The sequence below is a fragment of the Triticum aestivum genome, chromosome 2A (genome assembly GCF_018294505.1).
Source record: "Triticum aestivum cultivar Chinese Spring chromosome 2A, IWGSC CS RefSeq v2.1, whole genome shotgun sequence".
In the NCBI taxonomy this organism is placed as follows: Eukaryota; Viridiplantae; Streptophyta; class Magnoliopsida; order Poales; family Poaceae; genus Triticum; species Triticum aestivum.
In genome coordinates, this window is record NC_057797.1 from 169,651,997 (window position 1) to 169,672,525 (window position 20,529).

The window sequence follows — 20,529 nt, forward strand, 5'->3', positions numbered from 1 at the left end:
GTAGCGGAGCTCGCGGTGAGGATGATGTCGTCGACGTACAAGAGCAGGTAGGTGAGGTGAGCGCCACGCCGAAGGATGAAGAGCGATGAGTCCGAGCGCGACGCGACGAAGCCAAGCGTCCTGAGGTAGGTGGTGAACCACGTGCGAGGCGCCTGCTTGAGACCGTACAGGCAACGGTTCAGCCGGCACACATGGGATGGCGAGATGGTGTCGTCGAAGCCGGACGGTTGGTGACTGTAGACCGTCTCTGCAAGGTGACTATGGAGGAAGGCGTTCTTGACGTCGAGCTAGTGGATGGGCCACGACTTGCCGACAGCGATGCTCAAGACAGTCCGGATGGTGTCTGGCTTGACCACGGGACTGAAAGTCTCAGCGTAGTCGACGTCAGCCTGCTGTGTGAAACCACGGAGCACTCACCACGCCTTGTACCGAGCAAGCGTCCCATCTGGGTGGAACTTGTGCCGGAATATCCACTTGCCGGTGACGATGTTTGCACCTGCAGGACGAGACAGTAAACACCAAGTATCATTCTTCATCGGTGCGTTATATTCCTCTAGCATCGCAGCGTACCAGTTTGGATCTCGTCGGGCAACCCGGTAGGATGAGGGAATCGGACTGATGTGAGGAGTAGTGGTGTGGAGAGCCTTGGGCTGGGAGAAGCTGGACTTCCCGTGGGTCTGCATGTGATGCAGGTTAATGGGTGGAGGGACGGGGACGACTCGTGGGGGAAGAGCGGGGATAGATGGCGCGCATGGGAGCTGTATCAGGCGTGGCTGGGTGGGTCGTGGTGCGTGCAGAGTCAGGCGCGCGGGGTGATGTGACCCGTGGGGAGCCAGCAGCGCGGGGCGAGGCGATTGGTGGAGGAGCAGCAGCACGGGGCGAGGGGACCAGTGGGTCAGGGTTGGTCGGTTCGGTGGCGGTATGGGGCGTGCGGGGACTGGGCGGATCAGGTGGGCCATTGGCAGGCGCGGATCCCGGAGAGGGTTGCTGAGGAGGCCGGTACGACGTTGTGGGCGCACGGAGTTCGGGGTAGATTACGCTGGGATTTTCTGCGAGCGAGGGAATTGGTGAGGGAGTTGGGTGATCGGCAGAAAAATGGGGGAAAGTGCTCTTGTCGAACGTGACGTGCCTAGAGATAATGACTTTATGGGTGGTCAGGTCCAGGCAGCGGTAGCCCTTGTGTTCCAGCGGATAGCCGAGGAAGACACAACGAGAAGATCGTGGGGCGAGCTTGTGCCGGCTGGTTGCAACTGTGTTGGGAAAACAGAGGCAGCCGAAGGCTCGCATGTGGTCGTACGTGGGGTGCTGCCCAAGGAGAAGGAAGTGAGACGTCATGTAGTTGATGGCTTAAGAGGGGCGCCGGTTGAGGATGTAGGTAGCAGTGTGAAGAGCCTCGACCCAAAAGGCGGGTGGGAGTCGTGCATGAATAAGTAATACACGGAGAACGCCATTGGTGGTGCGAATGAGACGTTCGGCCTTGCCGTTTTGTGGTGAGGTGTGTGGGCATGAGAGGCGGAAGGAAGTATCGTGTCGGGAGAAGAGATCACACAGGGAGGTAGTAAGGAATTCGCCCCCGTTGTCGCATTGCATGCACTGGATGGTGACATGAAATTGCGTGAGTACGTACGTGAAGAAACGGGTAATGGTGTCGGCGGTGTCGGATTTGTTTCGGAGTGGGAAGGTCCAAGAGTAGTGCGAGTAGTCGTCAAGTATCACTAGGTAGTACTGAAAACTAGAGAAACTATAGACAAGCGAGGTCCATAAATCACAATGAATTAATTGGAAAGGTGCACTGGTTTTAGTAATTGAATGGGAAAAGGGCAGTCGAGGCAGCTTGCCTAGTTTCCATGATGAACAAACAGAGGTACTAGGCACATCTTTATTACAACTTGGAAGGAACTCACGAGCTAAAGTTGAAACTGTTTTATTACTAGCATGCCCTAGGCGAAGATGCCATATGTTATCGATGACGGCGGAGAGCACTGCTTGGAAGCCGGAGCTGGTGAAGAAAGGGTAGAGATCCCCGTGGCTATTGGACCTCATGATTACCCTCCCCGTGGCTAGATCCTTCACGGAAAAACCGAAGGGGTCAAACGTGATGGAGCAAAAATTATCTTGTGTAAAACGACGTACATAGATTAAGTTCTTAATAATAGTGGGAGATACGAGTACGTCATTGAGAGAAAAGTTGGAGAGGGAGGTAGAAACGATGGCTGTAATGGGTAAACGAGATCCATCGCCAACTAAGATGCCAGAGTTATGACGTACTGAAGGAGAACCATACGAGGTGAGGAGGTCCGTCTTACCAACGACGTAAGACATAGTGCTCGTGTCGAGGAACCAGTCCGGCGCGCCGCCGTCTTGCTGCTGCTGGACGGAGAGACCCTGGAGAGCAGCTTGCAGCTGATTGTACTGCTCCCAGGTCGGCCCGCTCGAGGAAGGGGCGGCCACCGGGTACGCCTGATGAGGTGCAGGAGGTCGCGGGCCTAGGACGCCCGCAGCGTTGGGGGCGGCCCACGGTGTACGAGGCGCAGGCAGGCTGGGGATGAGGGCGTCGTAGGGCGCGAAGTAGCCCGTGGAAATCGGCACGGCTGGGCCAGGGAGAGGAGCGACACGTCCAGAGGGACCGCCGCCAGACGACTGGCCACCGCGGCCACGGCCGCGGCCGCGTGGCCCTCTATCGCTAGTTGGGGAAGCAGCAAGGCCCGATGGTCAGACGAGGAGCCACCACTCGGCGGCTGCCCGATGGTGAGCGCCGCAGCCGGGATCTCGGGACGGCCGTCCAGCCGCGCCCTCTCACTCGCCGAGATCTCCTCCATGAGAAGACGGGAACGCGCCTGCACAGAGGGGAACGACGACTGCATGGGAAGGAGCGTGGCCATGATCTGGAACTTGCGGTTCAGGCCGCGGATGAGCTGCAGCGTCAGGGCCTGGTCGGAGATGTGCTCGCCGATGCCCTCGAGGACGTCGGCCAAGGTCTTCAACCGCCGACTGTATTTGGCGATGGAGAGATCGCCCTGGACGAAGTTCCAAAACTTCGCGCCAAGGACGACGGCGTGCCCCGGCTGGTTGTCCATGAAGAGGAGGTGGAGCTACGTCCAGATGCCGTAGGCGGAGCTGTCGGGGGTCGCCACCACGTCCATGAGTTCTTCGGCGACCATGCTGTACATCCACAACACCATGGTCAGATCATCATTACGCCAGATGGCGCTATGATCCAGCGGCGCGGTGGCGACATCAAGGTGGTGCTGCACTTCATGTTTGCAAGAGATGATATAGAAAAGTTGTCGCCACCGGGAGTAGTTACCGGACTCGAGCTGAAGCTTGCCGGTGAAGTAGTGCCCGATGGAGGGCGGTAGGCCGGCGACGGAAGAGGGGCCGGCGTCGGAGGCACCAAGCCCGCGGTGCGGGATGACAATGCCACCGGAGCCGCCCAGTGCGAGGCGGGGAACGACAGTGATGCCCGCGGTTTAGAGGATGCCCGCTGATACGTCCATTTTGCATCATGCTTTTATATCGATATTTATTGCATTATGGGCTGTTATTACACATTATGTCACAATACTTATGCCTATTCTCTCTTATTTTACAAGGTTTTCATAAAGAGGGAGAATGTCGGCAGCTGGGATTCTGTGCTGGAAAAGGAGCAAATATTAGAGACCTATTCTGCACAGCTCCAAAAGTCCTGAGACTTCACGGAAGACGTTTTCCAAATATATAAAAAATACTCAGCAGAAGAAGTTCACCAGGGGGCCACACCCTGCCCACGAGGGTGGGGGGCGCGCCCTACCCCCCTGGGCACGCCCCCTACCTCGTGGCCCCCTGGTGGCCCTCCGATGACCATCTTCTGCTATATGAGGTCTTTCGATGAGGAAAAAATAATAAGCCATCTTCTCGGACGAAACTCCGCCGCTACGAGGCGGAACCTTGGCACAACCAACCTAAGGCTCTGGCGGAGCTGTTCTGCCAGGGAAACTTCCCTCTGGGAGGGGGAAACCATCGCCATCATCACCAACGCTCCTCTCATCGGGAGAGGGCAATCTCCATCAACATCTTGACCAGCACCATCTCCTCTCAAAACCCTAGTTCATCTCTTGTATCCAATTCCTATTTCCAAGTCCAGGATTGGTACCTGTGGGTTGGTAGTAGTGTTAATTACTCCTTGTAGTTGATGCTAGTTGGTTTATTTGGTGGAAGATCATATGTTCAGATCCTATATGCATATTAATACCCCTCTGATTATGAACATGAATATGCTTTGTGAGTAGTTACATTTGTTCCTGAGGACATGGGAGAAGTCTTGCTATTAGTAGTCATGTGAATTTGGTCTTCGTTCGATATTTTGATGAGATGTATGTTGTCATCCCTCTAGTGGTGTTATGTGAACGTCGACTACATAACACTTCACCATTATTTGGGCCTAGAGGAAGACATTAGGGAGTAATAAGTAGATGATGGGTTGCTAGAGTGATAGAAGCTTAAACCCTAGTTTATGCGTTGCTTCGTAAGGGGCTGATTTGGATCCATATGTTTCATGCTATGGTTAGGTTTACCTTAATATTTTTGTTGTAGTTGCGGATGCTTGCAATAGAGGTTAATCATAAGTGGGATGCTTGTCCAAGTAAGGACAATGCTCAAGCACCGGTCCACCCACATATCAGATTATCAAAGTACCGAACGCGAATCTTATGAACGTGATTCGTAAGGGGCTGATTTGCGAACGCGAATCTTATGTGTTGCTTCGTAAGGGGCTGATTTGGATCCATATGTTTCATGCTATGGTTAGGTTTACCTTAATACTTTTGTTGTAGTTGCGGATGCTTGCAATAGAGGTTAATAATAAGTGGGATGCTTGTCCAAGTAAGGACAATACCCAAGCACCGGTCCACCCACATATCAGATTATCAAAGTACCGAACGCGAATCTTATGAACGTGATGAAAACTAGCTTGACGATATTCCCATGTGTCCTCGGGAGCGCTTTTCTCTATATAAGAGTTTGTCCAGGCTTGTCCTTTGCTACAAAAAGGATTGGGCCACCTTGCTGCACTTTATTTACTTTTGTTACTTGTTGCTCGTTACAAATTATATTATCACAAAACTAGCTGTTACCACTTATTTCAGTACTTGCAGAGAATACCTTGCTGGAAACCGCTTATCATTTCCTTCTGCTCCTCGTTGGGTTCGACACTCTTACTTATCGAAAGGACTATGATAGATCCACTATACTTGTGGGTCATCACCCGCGGATGGTGGGACCCGAGGAGCCGGGGTAGACGAGGACGAGGCCGCCGGGCCGTCGGGGACGAGTGTCTTGCCGCGATCGGCGAGGGGCGCGCAGCGGGGCGCGGCGACCGTGGTGGAAGCAGGCTGGGCCATGGCGGTGGCGAGAGGGACCGCGATGAAGGGCGCGGACGCCGGTGAGTCGAAGTCCGACGAGCGGGTGCGGCGGAAGAGGCGGTTCATGGCGGAAGCGGAGAGAGAAAAGAGGATCGGAGATGCTCGCGTCTGATACCAAGTTAGGTTATGCAAAACACTCACACGGCTCTATTCACTGTAGCCGGCTGTACAAATAGAGTTACAAGAGAGAGAGAGAGAGAGAGAGAGAGAGAGAGAGAGAGAGAGAGAGAGAGAGAGAGAGAGAGCAGGGAGATCATGAGTGGTTACAAGCGATAAGCTAGCTATCCCTAGCATGCAGGGAGAGATGCGCACGTAGTGCATGTGGACGTTGAGGTCCGGGCGAAGCGGTCTGCATGCATCAGCCAATTGGCGAGTGGAGAGAGGGCGTCTTCCAACATAGGTGATATGATCTTTTTCTTGCATGTTTGCGTTGCAATCCCAGGTAGCCACTGGATCACTGCCACCTCGCTGGGCAATGGATCCTTGGTTCATGTTGATGGGGTTGTGATCTTCTCTGATCGTTAACTCTCTGTGATCCTGATCGGTTTTGCTATTTAGTCAAAGTAATTTCAGACTGGTTGCTATGGTGTTCCTGATGCTTGGTTAAAAATAGGATTTAGCTTCAGTTAAGTTGATCATCATTTGTTTCAGGGTTAGTCTCTGTTCTTATCAGATTCCTATGTTAGAGAAAAATCTGCTCTATGAATTTAAATGCCACCATGAAATAATCTAGATGTGGTTAGGAAAGAATTAAAAGTTTGATAAAAGGACAGGGGATCAGAAGCACCAAAGTAGTGCAGGAATAAATGTTTGGTCAAGTGGGTCATACTATAATCTATTCCAGTGTGTGAGACAACAATTAGGAGCTATCTGTTTTATCATACTACAACATCACTGTAGCAGTTACAAAACCATTCAGTGTGGGATCATGCTCATATCAAGTTACGAAAGATGATTAGGGGGTAGTAATCAGGTTGTAATTCTTATTTTTGAAAAGAAAAAGATGGCACGGGCCAACTTTATATTTCAAAACAGGCATAAGCCTGGGGCTGGTTACAGAGGCTTGCTAGATGCACCAAGGTGCATGGCCGCAAGCAGCCTGAAGAGAGAAAAGGAAGAGAGAACAAAGAGAGGAACAAGAAGAGAAAATAAGCTTCAAGCATTGTGGCCCATGTCCACAAGTCCGCCTTATCTCCTTGTTTCGAAGCTCTGTTGGCCCACAGACGGATCATGCTAGTAGCATAGGATCTGATCTGAGGCTCACTCCAGCACTTGTTATTCAAAGTGCGATCATTCCTGGCGTGCTACAAAGCAACAACAGACGCCGCAAAGGCGATATTCCATTTTCTTTTGAAATGAAGTTGATCAACTGCCTGAGTGACGAAGAACTAAATATCCGGAGAGGCGCAAGCGAGATTAGCCACCATCAACCTATCCCAAATTGTGTTAACATACCAACATCGTAGCACAATTTGATGGACTGTTTCCAAGGCCAGGCAGAGGTCACAACAAGCGGAAGGAGCCACCGCAACCCAGCCTTGTTTGGTCATGAAATCTCTAGTGTTGAGGCGGCCCCAGAAGAGTAGCTAGAGGAAGATTCTGTATTTTAGTGGGATGATCGGGTCCCAAACCCACTGCTCAAAACCCCAAAGCACCCCTCGGAAGTTAAGCAGCTGGTAGAAATGGCTCGTATTCAGCTTGTTCCCGGAGAAGAGGGGCACACGAGAATCCAGCCTGGAGCTGACATGAGTCATTGGCACAATTAACTGAGTGAGTTGATGTAGTTGCTGAGCCGCCGAGTGCGACAAGTTGGGATGCAAAGACAGGTTCCAGCTCCCAGCTGCATATTGTGCTTGAACCAAACAGAAGGGGTGTCGAGCAAACGAGAACAGGACTGGAAACAAGTTCTTTAACCTGCCCTCATTGAGCCACTGATCATGCCAGAAAGAAACAAGAGCCCCATTACCAACACAACATCGCGAGGAGGAGATGACTGGAGGGAGTCAAGCCTTGAGTCCTTTCCAAATAGCAGTGTGACACCCACAATGCGGCTATATCTCCCACGTGTCGGGGCACAACTTAGAGGCATAGCCGCATGGTAGGTTTGTCGCAAGAGGGGTAATCTTCACACAATCCCATGTACTGAATAGAAAGGGATAAAGAGTTGGCTTACAATCGCCACTTCACACAAATAACAAGTTAAACATACATCATCCAGAAGACAATCAAGGTCCGACTATGGAACCAAAATAAAATAAGACAACCCCAAATGCTAGATCCCCGATCGTCCCAACTGGGCTCCACTACTGATCAACAAGAAACGAAACAAAACAACGAACAAGATCTTCATCGAGATCCCACTTGAGCTGGGTTGCGTCACCTGTACTGGTATCATCGGCACCTGCAACTATTTGGAAGTATCTGTGAGTCACGAGGACTCAGCAATCTCACACCCGCGAGATCAAGACTATTTAAACTTAAAGGTAGGAAAGGGGTAATGGGCTGGAGCTACAGCAAGCACTAAGCATATATGGTGGCTAACTTACGCAAATAAGAGCGAGAAGAGAAGCAACGCAATGCTCGTGAACTAGAAGTGATCAAGAAGTGATCCTGAAACTACTTACATTCAAGCATAACACAAGAACCGTGTTCACTTCCCGGACTCCGCCGAGAAGAGACCATCACGGCTACACATGCGGTTGATTCACTTTTAATTAAGTTAAGTGTCAAGTTCTCTACAACCGGATGTTAACAAATTCCCATCTGCCCATAACCGCGGGCACGACTTTCGGAAGTTCAAACCCTGATGGGGTGTCCCAACTTAGCCCATGGCAAGCTCTCACGGTCAGCGAAGGATATTCCTTATCCCAGGAAGACCCGATCAGACTCGGAATCCTGGTTACAAGACATTTCGACAATGGTAAAACAAGACCAGCAAAGCCGCCCGAATGTGCCGACAAATCCCGATAGGAGCTGCACATATCTCGTTCTCAGGGCACACCGGATTGTCCAAACTTCCGGTAGGCCAACCCAGAGTTGCCCCTGCTGGCCACCGGCGGCTGACACGTTGGACCAACACTCATAGAAGCACTGGCCCAGGGGTTTAAAAATAAAGATGACCCCTGAGTCTGCAGAACTCAAGGGAAAAAAGTCTTAGGTGGCAAATGTTAAAACCAAGGTTGGGACTTGCTGGAGGAGTTTTATTCAAATCAAACTGTCAAGGGGTTCCCATAACATCCAACCGCGTAAGGAACGCAAAATCAAGGAACATAACACCGGTATGACGGAAACTAGGGCAGCAAGAGTGGAACAAAACACCAGGCATAGGGCCGAGCCTTCCACCCTTTACCAAGTATATAGATGCATTAATTAAAAATAAGAGATATTGTGATATCCCAACTATTGGAAATATGCCCTAGAGGCAATAATAAATTAGTTATTATTATATTTCATTGTTCATGATAATCGTTTATCCATTCTAGAATTGTATTGATAGGAAACTCAGATACATGTGCGGATACATAGACAACAATATGTCCCTGTAAGCCTCTAGTTGACTAGCTCGTTGATCAATAGATGGTTACGGTTTCCTGACCATGGACATTGGATGTCGTTGATAACGGGATCACATCATTAGGAGAATGATGTGATGGACAAGACCCAATCCTAAGCCTAGCACAAGATCGTGTAGTTCGTATGCTAAAGCTTTTCTAATGTCAAGTATCATTTCCTTAGACCATGAGATTGTGCAACTCCCGGATACCGTAGGAGTGCTTTGGGTGTGCCAAACGTCACAACGTAACTGGGTGTCTATAAAGGTACACTACAGGTATCTCCGAAAGTTTCTGTTGGGTTGGCACGAATCGAGACTGGGATTTGTCACTCCGTGTAATGGAGAGGTATCTCTGGGCCCACTCGGTAGGACATCATCATAATGTGCACAATGTGACCAAGGAGTTGATCACGGGATGATGTGTTACGGAATGAGTAAAGAGACTTGCCAGTAACGAGATTGAACAAGGTATCGGATACCGACGATCGAATCTCGGGCAAGTACAATACCGCTGGACAAAGGGAATTGTATACGGGATTGATTGAATCCTCGACATCGTGGTTCATCCGATGAGATCATCGTGGAGCATGTGGGAGCCAACATGGGTATCCAGATCCCGCTGTTGGTTATTGACCGGAGAGTTGTCTCGGCCATGTCTGCATGACTCCCGAGCCCGTAGGGTCTACACACTTAAGGTTCGATGACGCTAGGGTTATAGGGAAAGTATGTACGTGGTTACCGAATGTTGTTCGGAGTCCCGGATGAGATCCCGGATGTCACGAGGAGTTCTGGAATGGTCCGGAGGTAAAGATTGATATATAGGAAGTATGGTTTTGGCCACCGAAAGTGTTCCGGGCATCACCGGTAGTGTACCGGGACCATCGGAGGGGTCCGGGGGTCCACCGGGAGGGGCCACGGGCCCCGGAGGCATACATGGGCCAAGTGTGAGAAGGAACCAGCCCCTAGGTGGGCTGGGGCGCCTCCCCACCAAGGCCCATGCGCCTAGGGAGAAGGAGGGGGGGCAAACCCTAAGGGCAGATGGGCCCTAAGGCCCATGCCTGGTGCGCCTCCCTCTCCCCCCACTTGGCCGCCACCCCAGATGGGGATTGGGGCTGCCGCCACCCCTAGGGTGGAAACTCTAGGTGGGGGTGCAACCCTCCCTCTCCCCCTATATATAGTGGAGGCAAAGGGGCATCCCAACACATGAAGTTCCTCCCTTATTGGCGCAGCCCTACCCCTCTTCCTGCTCATCTCTCGTAGTGCTTGGCGAAGCCCTGCTGGAGTCCCGCGCTCCTCCACCACCACCATGCCATCGTGCTGCTGTTGGATGGAGTCTTCCCCAACCTCTCCTTCTCCCCTTGCTGGATCAAGGCGTAGGAAACGTCACCGGGCTGTACGTGTGTTGAACGCGGAGGGTGCCGTCCGTTCGGCACTAGGATCATCGGTGATTTGGATCACGACGAGTACGACTCCATCAACCCCGTTCACTTGAACGCTTCCGCTTAGCGATCTACAAGGGTATGTAGATGCACTCTCCTTCCCCTCGTTGCTAGATTACTCCATAGATTGATCTTGGTGATGCGTAGAAAATTTTGAATTTCTGCTACGATCCCCAACAGTGGCATCATGAGCTAGGTCTATGCGTAGTTTCTATGCACGAGTAGAACACAAGTTGTTGTGGGCGTCGATTTTGTCAATTTGCTTGACATTACTAGTCTTATCTTGATTCGGCGGCATCGTGGGATGAAGTGGCCCGGACCGACCTTACACGTACTCTTACGTGAGACTGGTTCCACCGACTGACATGCACTAGTTGCATAAGGTGGCTAGTGGGTGTCTGTCTCTCCCCCTTTAGTCGGATCGGATTCGATGAAAAGGGTCCTTATGAAGGGTAAATAGAAATTGGCATATCACATTGTGGTTTTCGTGTAGGTAAGAAACGTTCTTGCTAGAAACCTATAGCAGCCACGTGAAAACTTGCAACAACAATTAGAGGACGTCTAACTTGTTTTTGCAGCATATGCCTTGTGATGTGATATGGCCAAAAGGATGTGATGAATGATATATGTGATGTATGAGATTGATCATGTTCTTGTAATAGGAATCACGACTTGCATGTCGATGAGTATGACAACCGACAGGAGCCATAGGAGTTGTCTTAATTTATTTATGACCTGTGTGTCAACATAAACATCATATAATTACTTTACTTTATTGCTAAAGCGTTAGCCATAGTAGTATAAGTAATAGATGATGAGACAACTTCAAGAAGACACGATGATGGAGATCATGGTGTCATGCCGATGACAACGATGATCATGGAGCCCCGAAGATGGAGATCAAAAGGAGCAAGATGATATTGGCCATATCATGTCACTATTTGATTGCATGTGATGTTTATCATGTTTTACATCTTATTTGCTTAGAATGACGGTAGCTTAAATAAGATGATCCCTCGTAATAATTTCAAGAAAGTGTTCCCCCTAATTGTGCACCGTTGTGAAGGTTCGTTGTTTCGAAGCACCACGTGATGATCGGGTGTGATAGATTCTAACGTTCGAATACAACGGGTGTAAGACAGATTTACACACGCAATACACTTAGGTTGACTTGACGAGCCTAGCATGTACAGACATGGCCTCGGAACACAGAAGACCGAAAGGTCGAGCATGAGTCGTATAGAAGATACGATCAACATAAAGATGTTCACCGATGTTGACTAGTCCGTCTCACGTGATGATCGGACACGGCCTAGTTGACTCGGATCATGTTTCACTTAGATGACTAGAGGGATGTCTATCTGAGTGGGAGTTCATTAAATTAATTCGATTACATGAACTCAATTATCATGAACATAGTATAAATTGTCTTCGCAAATATGTTGTAGATAAATAGCTCACGTTGTAGCTCCCTGTTTCAATATGTTTCTGGAGAAAGATTAAGTTGAAAGATATTGTAAGCAATGATGCGGACTAGGTCCGTAGTCCGAGAAGTGTCCTCACTGCTACACAGAAGGCTTACGTCTTTGATGCACCACTCGATGTGCAAACCCCTACAACGTCGTCTGTGGATGTTGTGAACACCTGACAGACACATTCTGATGACTACCTGATAGTTTAGTGCACCAGACTTTACGGCTTAGAATCGGGATTCCAATGACGTTTTGAACGCCATAGAACATATGAGATGTTCCAAGAGCTGAAATTGGGATTTCAGGCTCATACCCGTGTTGAGAGGTGTGAGACCTCTGACAAGTTCTTTTGCCAACAAGATGGAGGAGAATAGCTCAGCTAGTGAGCATGTTCTCAGAATGACTGGGTGCTACAATCACTTAAATCAAGTGGGAGTTAAACTTCCAGATAAGATAGTGATTGATAGAGTTCTCTAGCCACTATCACTAAGCTACTAGATCTTCGTGATGAACTATGACATGCAAGGGATGGAGTTGATCCCGGAGCTATTCACGGTGCTTAAGACCGCAAAAGGTAGAAATCAAGAAGGAGCATCAAGTGTTGATGGTTTAACAAGACCACTGGTTTCAAGAAGGGCAAGGTCTAGAAGGGAAACTTCATGGATGGCAAACCAGTTGCCGCTCCAGTGAAGGAACCCAAGTGTCGGTGTCAAAACCGGTGGATCTCGGGTAGGGGGTCCCGAACTGTGCGTCAAGGCCGGATGGTAACAGGAGACAAGGGACAAGATGTTTTTTACCCAGGTTCGGGCCCTCTCGATGGAGGTAATACCCTACTCCTGCTTGATTAATATTGATGATATGGGTAGTACAAGAGTAGATCTACCGCGAGATCAAGGAGGCTAAACCCTAGAAGCTAGCCTATGGTATGATTGTTGTGTATGGAGTTGATTGCCTACGGACTACAACCCTCCGGTTTATATAGACACGGGATAGGGTTAGGGTTACATAGAGTCGGTTACAATGGTAGGAGATCTTGAATATCCGCATTGCCAAGCTTGTATTCCACGCCAAGGAAAGTCCCATCCGGACACGGGACGAAGTCTTCAATCTTGTATCTTCATAGTCCAGGAGTCCGGCTGAAGGTATAGTACGGCTACCCGAACACCCCCTAATCCAGGACTCCCTCAGTAGCCCCTGAACCAGGCTTCAATGACGACGAGTCCGGCGCGCAAATTGTCTTCGGCATTGCAAGGCGGGTTCCTCCTCCAAGTCCTTCATAGAAGATTGTAAACACCAAGAGTAGTGTCCGGTTCTACAAAAATAAGCTTCCACATATTGCCATAGAGAGAATAATATTAACACAAATCAAATCTGCTGACGTATTCCGCAATGTGTCATCACACTACAGCCAAGTCCTTCACTCGAATCGTTTTCACTCTTCCACCTCAGCGTGTTTTGCAAGGCGGTTTCCTTGGCACGTCTTGGCAAAGCAGAGATCGTGTGCCCCCCTTTTACGGGATTCTCATCAATACGGACGTGGGTAATCCAATCGTGCCCGTTAGCATGTTTTCTCGATTAAAGGCGAGTCCCAAACGGTTACGGGGAGGGCTCCTGGTATTCAACCTCTTATAAAGGGACCAGGGCCTTACTCCTTTTCTCCAATCCCAAAATAAGTTCGCCCGTCGCCTCGAGTTCCAACACCCAAGGCTTCAGATTCCAGGCGCCTCAGACCTTCGACAATGTCCGGTTCCGACCTTCAAGGCCGATGGATGCCCTCCTCCGTCATGGTGGAGGACGTGCTAAAGTTGAGAGAGGCTAAGTTCTTGACCGCCGAAATTTCGCATAGGTTGCCTGCTCAAAGGCAGGCTATTCCCAATCCCCAGCCCGGTGAGAGCGTAGTGTTCATGTCTCACTTCCTTCGGGGGTTAGGCTTCCCGATGGATCCCTTCGTGAGGGGGCTGCTGTTTTATTACGGGCTGGAATTTCATGACTTAGCTCCGGAGTCCATCCTCCACATTTCCTGATTCATCGTTGTGTGCGAAGCGTTCCTCCGTGTTACTCCTCACTTCGGATTATGGCTCAAGACTTTTGGAATGGAGCCGAAGATGATCGAGGGACGGCACGCAGAGTGCGGAGGCGCTGCCATAAGTAAGAATGCTGATGCTCCATGGCCCGAGGGCTCCTTTCAAGAGGAGCTCGGCTTGTGGCAACGGGAATGGTTCTATATCACCGCTCCCAGGAGCGCCAAGTGGGCGGCGCCTCCTGCCTTTCGCTCGGGTCCCCCATCACGGCTAGCGTCATGGGTCAACAAAGGATTAGATTGGGGGTTAACCAAAGACGTGCCCTTGTTGCAGGGCCGCATCAAGGATCTCTTAGAAAGAGACCTCAACCTGGTCAAGGTGACGCAGGTCATGCTGATTCGTCGAACACTGCCCGGCAAACGTAGCTCCCTTCGTCTGTGGGAGTTTAATCCGGAGGGACCACGAGCTCTCCATCATTTTATGGGCGCAACGCCCGTGGAGATGTATAAACCGTTCTTCGGATCACAAATGATGTGTCCGGATTTGACCGAGGACGCAGGCCTAAGCTGCAATCGCCCGGATACCGAAGTAAGTAACCTTGTGCCCGGACCTACTATCCATATAATCGTCATAAACTTGCTCCTAAAAGAGCTGTCCCTTTAAACAGGAGTGGATAACGAAGGCAAAGCTGATCAGGTGTCCGGCTCCCCTTCCCGAAATCAGGCCGGATCCCGTGCTTGTCAGGATGTTGAAGATAATGCCTTTGGAGAGAAGTAAGGGGAAGGACAAGGAAACTATGGCCTCCTCGGAGGAGGCTGCTCCGAAGGGAGGAACCGACAATTCCTCTCCCAAGGGGAAGAAGAGGGCCGCCTCTGACGACCCGGAGACCATGGCCCCGAAGCGGGGGAGAAAATCCTCATCAGAGGGTCCGACGCCGGGGAGTTCCTTGGCCGAACTTGACGCCGGGGTACTTGCCGCTTGCGGTCCAAATCTGAGGTCATAGCCGCGTAGCCGAATTTGACGAAAAATGGGTCTCGCTGAGGACTTGGCGCATTCATCAGGACTTGGTGGCACTTGACTCGGGCAGGGGCCGCGCTGGAGATGACGAGCTGCTGTGAGTAGGGGAAGCCAACGCGGGGCTGCAGCAATACGACGAGGAGGTGGGAAGGCACGTTGGCCGAACTGTGGCTTGGAGGGGCGTCGTCCATGGCTCGCGGAGGGTGCGCGTGGCACCGTGCTTGCTCTGACCGTCGAGGCTGCTGGTGGTGAATGATGGAGGGGTGCGGAGGAGGCAAGGAGGCGCAGCGACGGCCTGGACTCGGGCAGGAGGCCGAGAAGTGGCAGTAGATGGTCCGGCGAGGTAGCAAGCCGGTGGCGGGGAAGGTAGCATGGCGGCGATGTGATGGAGGCGCAGAAGAGGGAGGCAAGGTCAAGGACACGACTGGACGCTTGCGAGGATCCCGAGGACGGATGGCGATGGCGACGCCGTTGCTGGAGCAAAGGCGGAGGAGTCGAGGAGGAGGCCTCGGGCGTGGAACACGGGCAGCTGCTCGCTGGTCTTGGCGCGGGCGCCGTGGCCATGGCCGGAGCAAGACATGCAAGGCGGTGCGGTCGTCGCTGATGCGAGGGGAGAAGGGCGACGGGTGTGCGGAGGGGAGGAGGCACGACGGAGAGGAGAGCTTGGGGCGCCGGCGGCGGCCTCGGGAAGGAGAAGGGGGCTTGGCGCGGGGAGAGGGATGGGGGGATCGAGCGAAGGAGCGATGCGTGTGGCGCTGCTGGCGGCGGTGTGGGAGTACGAGAGGGAGAGGGTGAGGACCAAGCGGGGAGAGGGTGAGGATCAAGTGGGGAGAGGGTTCGGCTGGGCCTAGAGTTAGGATTAGGAGGGGGCTCAGCTGGGCCTTAGAAGGCTAGATAGACATAGGTGGGCCGCGGGGATGGGAAAAGGGCCAGGAGCTATCTCTCTCTCTTTCCTCTTAAGTCTTATCTTTAACCGAAAAAACAATTAAAGAGAAGAAAAAGAAGAGGGGGTTAGAGAAAGAATTTGCGCATGCGGACAATTTTCCCAGACTCACGAAAATGTGCTTGTTCCGACAAAATAGAAATGGCCATGATTGAAAGATGCAAATTCAAACTCATTTGAATTTAATTCAGATGGGTTTGAACTAGGACGAGGTTTTAGGAGTGTCCAAAAAATGTTGAAATTTTTGGAGGGACCTTGGCAAATGGGAAGATAAAAGTGGGAAAGGTTTTGAAGTCGACCTTGAAGTAGAAAAGACATGGGGAAAATTTGCAAGTGTGTTTGAATGTTTATTATAGCTCCCTAAAATATTGGGAGGATATGTTATATAGAGAAATCACCATGTGAGTTCCCTCAATTTAAATAGATCAAAGATCTATGCATTTTATTTAGTGGAGCTGGAAAAAATTAATGGCATGATGACATGATGCAATGCACCTGATGCAAAGATGAATGCAACAAACAAAAACAAATCACACAACGAAATCTCGGAACCCATGGAAGGCAACTGAAGCTCCAGTCTTGGGGCGTCACAAGCAGTCTCACGCATGATGGCATTAAGAGGGATGGAGTCTCTGCAATACTGCATGGCGAACCAACGATAGCATGGAATGTCCGATGACTGAAGAATCTTTGCCACAAACTTGCAAATCATGGCCTGATTATGCGCCTGAAGATTTTTGACACCCAGCCCACCATTAGCCCGAGGCAAAATAACTTTATTCTAGGCCACTTGGCACTGGCCCCCCTTCACCTTGTTCTTACTCTGTCAAAAGAAAGCTCGAAGCAGACCATCCAACTTGTCCAGAGACTCTTTAGGCCACTGAAAGCATGACATGAAGTAGGTAGGGATGCCAGCTAAAACTGAGTTAATCAGCGTGAGCCTGCCCCCCAGGAGAGAAATGAGGCCAACCAACCAGATAATCTGCGATCAACCTTGTGCATGACAGGTAATAGCATGCCATGTTTAACCTTATGAATGGACAAAGGCATACCAAGGTAGGTGCATGGAAAGGAGGACACCTTGCATCCTAGCAGAGAGGAAATCTCAGCAGTGATATCCTCATCCACACAAATAGGGACAAGTGTACTCTTGTGGAAATTAATACTGAGCCCAGAGAAAGCTGAAAAAGCAGATAGGATGCCCTTGATCACATTGTCCTGCTGCACGTACCCACGGAAGATGATAAGGGTGGCATCCGCGTATTGCAAGACCGGGAAAGAGTCATAGATGTTGGGTCCGAGCGGGTGTATGAGGTTGCCATTCCTGAAATGATGCAAGCAGAGTATCTAGAGCACATCAGCTACAAGCAAGAATAGATACGGTGACAGAGAATCCCCTTGCCTAAAACCTCTTTTGGCAACAACGGGATCTCCTAGCTCTCCATTGAGGAGCACTCGAGAATTGCCCGAGGAGAGAAGTGTATTGATCCACTGTGCCCACTTTGGAGGGAAGCCTCTAGCTTCCATAACCTGGAAAAGGTAGTCCCAACTGACCGAATCAAAAGCTTTCTGAAAATCCAATTTTAGTGTGACAACCGGTATTCTCATTTTATGTGCAGTTTGAACCATCTCCGCGGCCAACACAAAGTTTTCCACTATTGATCTTCCCTGCAAAAACTCGGACTGCATTTGGTGGACATGATCCAGGACTCTTTTCTGTAGCCCGTTTGTCAAGATTTTTGAGGCCAGCTTGGGTGCACTATGCACCAGCGAGATGGGCATGTAGTCCCGCATCTCCATCGGGGTGTCCTTTTTAGGCAGCAAGGTGATGTAGGCTGTGTTGATCCCCTCTAGAGATAGCCTATTGCAATGTAGATCTGTTAGGAAAGTGAGCAGATCATCTTTCAGGAGAGGCATGAAGGCCTTGTAAAATTCATTCGTGAAGCCATCCGGCCCTGGACTCTTGTTATTTGGTGACGTGTGGATGGCCTGCACCACCTCGGCCCAGGATAAGCTATTGACAAGCTCAGAGAGGTCGACAGCACTGTACAGATCATTAAGCTGAATTGTTGGCAGGGAAAGGGCAGGCTGGCCCAAGATATATCTGAAGTACTGAGTTGCCAAGCTGGGCTTCTGGCTGTTCTGGTAGAAGAGCACACCATTGTGCGTAAGAATCTTGACTTTGTTACGTCTGTGCTAGGAGTTTGCGGTTGCATGGAAGAATTGGCAGTTCTCATCCCCGCTAACACACCACCTAAGCTTGGCCCGACGATGCCACATGGCCACCTGCCACAGGATGAGCTGCTCGGCCTTGGCAGTGGCAGCCTCACAGAGCATAACCTCTAGCACAGTTAGGTGTTGTTTCTCTTCAACAGTCTGCAGAAAGCTCACAATGTGCTTGTTATTCTCCAGCAACATCTTGAGGATGGACTTGCGCCGGCACCATTGCCGTAGGGCAGCTCTGGTCCTTCTCATCTTTAAGCTGAGGAGCAAAGCCAAAGATTTAAACACCCTAGTGCCCCAGGTCCAACAATCCCGAACTATATCCCTAGCCTCAAGCATCTGTGTGGTCGGAGGTGACAGCCGACACACAAGTGGCAGGGGACTGTAGAAAGCTCAGGTTCCATGCTACGTTGACTAGCACACGATCAAGCCTGACAAGAGTGGGTGAGGTCCTCTTATTGGACCAGGTAAACATGCAGTTGTCGATCTGAATATCATCTAGCCCTAGCTCTCTGATCGATGTGTTGAACATGTCCATGTGGTTCCAGTTGATGCGACCACAAGAATTCTCATGTGCAAAACGATACATGTTGAAGTCCCCCAAGACAACCCAGGGAGTGTCTGCATCTGCTACAATGCTACTGATTGCTTCAAAGAAGGAGGGCCTCTCATCATGCAAGCAAGGCGCGTATACATCAGTGATCAGGAAAGAAGTGACAGTAGAAGTCGAGCTCATCATCAGAGTGACGTGGTATCTGTGCGTGTGGATGATCTGACCTTGAACACAGGAAGTGTCCCAGGCGACAAGAATTCCACCTGCTGAACCCTCAGACGGGGTGATAGCCCGACCATGGAAGGAAGCAGGTAAGAACAAGCGCAGCTTGAGCGGTGCGAGGTGTTGCAGCTTGGTTTCCTGCAAGCAAACAATGCTGGGGCAACAAGAGGTTATAGCATCTCGAACCAACAAACATTTATCATCATCACCAAGGCCGCGTACATTCCAGTTTAAGATCTTCATGGCGAAACAAGGAGCATACAACCCTATGAAGCAGGCAAAAGCAATGAACATAAAGAACTAGGCATAACATAATTCTTGATAGAAGCACCTGAAGGTGGACACGATATAGACTCGGATGCGAGTAACAAAGACCTGATACATGGGCAAACACACAGAGCGTGCTACGACTGACTGCTAGCACAACACAACAGACTGACTGACAGAAAAAAGGCGCAGAGCGCATGAACGTACTTAAGCCGACAGAACCAAAGGCATACGACAATGGGAAGCAGCGGACTAAACATTGAGACTGGAGAGGACACGCACAGATGATGAATACGAGTAGCTGCCTGCGGGAGAGCCATCCGAAGCATATGACACTGCAGAGGAGGTGCGGAGGCTGGCTTGGTCGAGGATGGCAGCGGCATTGAGATCGCAAATCTCAGCGATATGCTTCAGCTTGCCTCTAGTCAGCGAAGAGGGAGTCAACAGCAGAGGCAGCTCAAGAAGGCCAACAACCGCCGTCATCCTGGACTTCTTGCAGCGGGATGACAAGGAGCAGCGAGAGGGGCCTGCGCCCGAGCCCGTGGCTGAGCCAGACTGATGCGGAGCATCCTACGGTCATCCCCATGGACCTACCAATGCCTCATGAAGCGCCAAGAGGACCCATGACTCGAGCTAGAGCTAGACCTCTCGAGACCGAGGTGACTTCTCTCCTTAGTGATATTACAAATGATACTCTCGAGACATGGCTACTACCTGAGTCTGAGATGTTGTGCATGATTAGGTACCAAGAGGACCCCCCCCCCCCGAAGATGCACGTGAAGACGGACAAGCCGCCAAGTTTACGGATGAAGAGAACCAATGGAAGGAGTCAAGAACAACCCCCAGGCCCCGGACATCCGGCCCCTGGAAGCGTCTACAACAGAAAGGAGCCGACGGCCAAGTCTACAGGGCCTGGACATCCGGCCCCCGCCCGGAAATCCAGACACCACCTATCCAGAGGACAGAAGAGAAGCACTAGCAGCCCATACATCCGGCCCCAGCCCCGGACATCCGGCGCCTCCCAAGAGCCCGACCATCCGGCCCGACTCCCATGTACCCTTTAGCCCCCCTAGATTATATATACTCTCCTCCTACCTATGTTTTAGGGTTAGCATTGTGATAGCTCATTTGAGAGATAGAGCTTTGCTCATCCATTACGGATCTACTCCACAAGAGAGACCGCGGCCCCTCTTCGGAGAAGATCCCCCTTGGATTCAAGACCCCTCACGGGAAGATCCCCTCGTGGATTCAAGACCTCCTCATGGAGATTAACCTTACCTTGTATCTTTCCCTTTGTTGTTCATGTACCTTGTCGATCTTGTGTGTTTTATTGTCTAGTGGATGTGTGATTGGACTTGTTCTTGAGTGTTTCCCCTTGTGATTTCTCTCCGTTCTTCCCTGTGTTCTTCGTGTTCTTAGT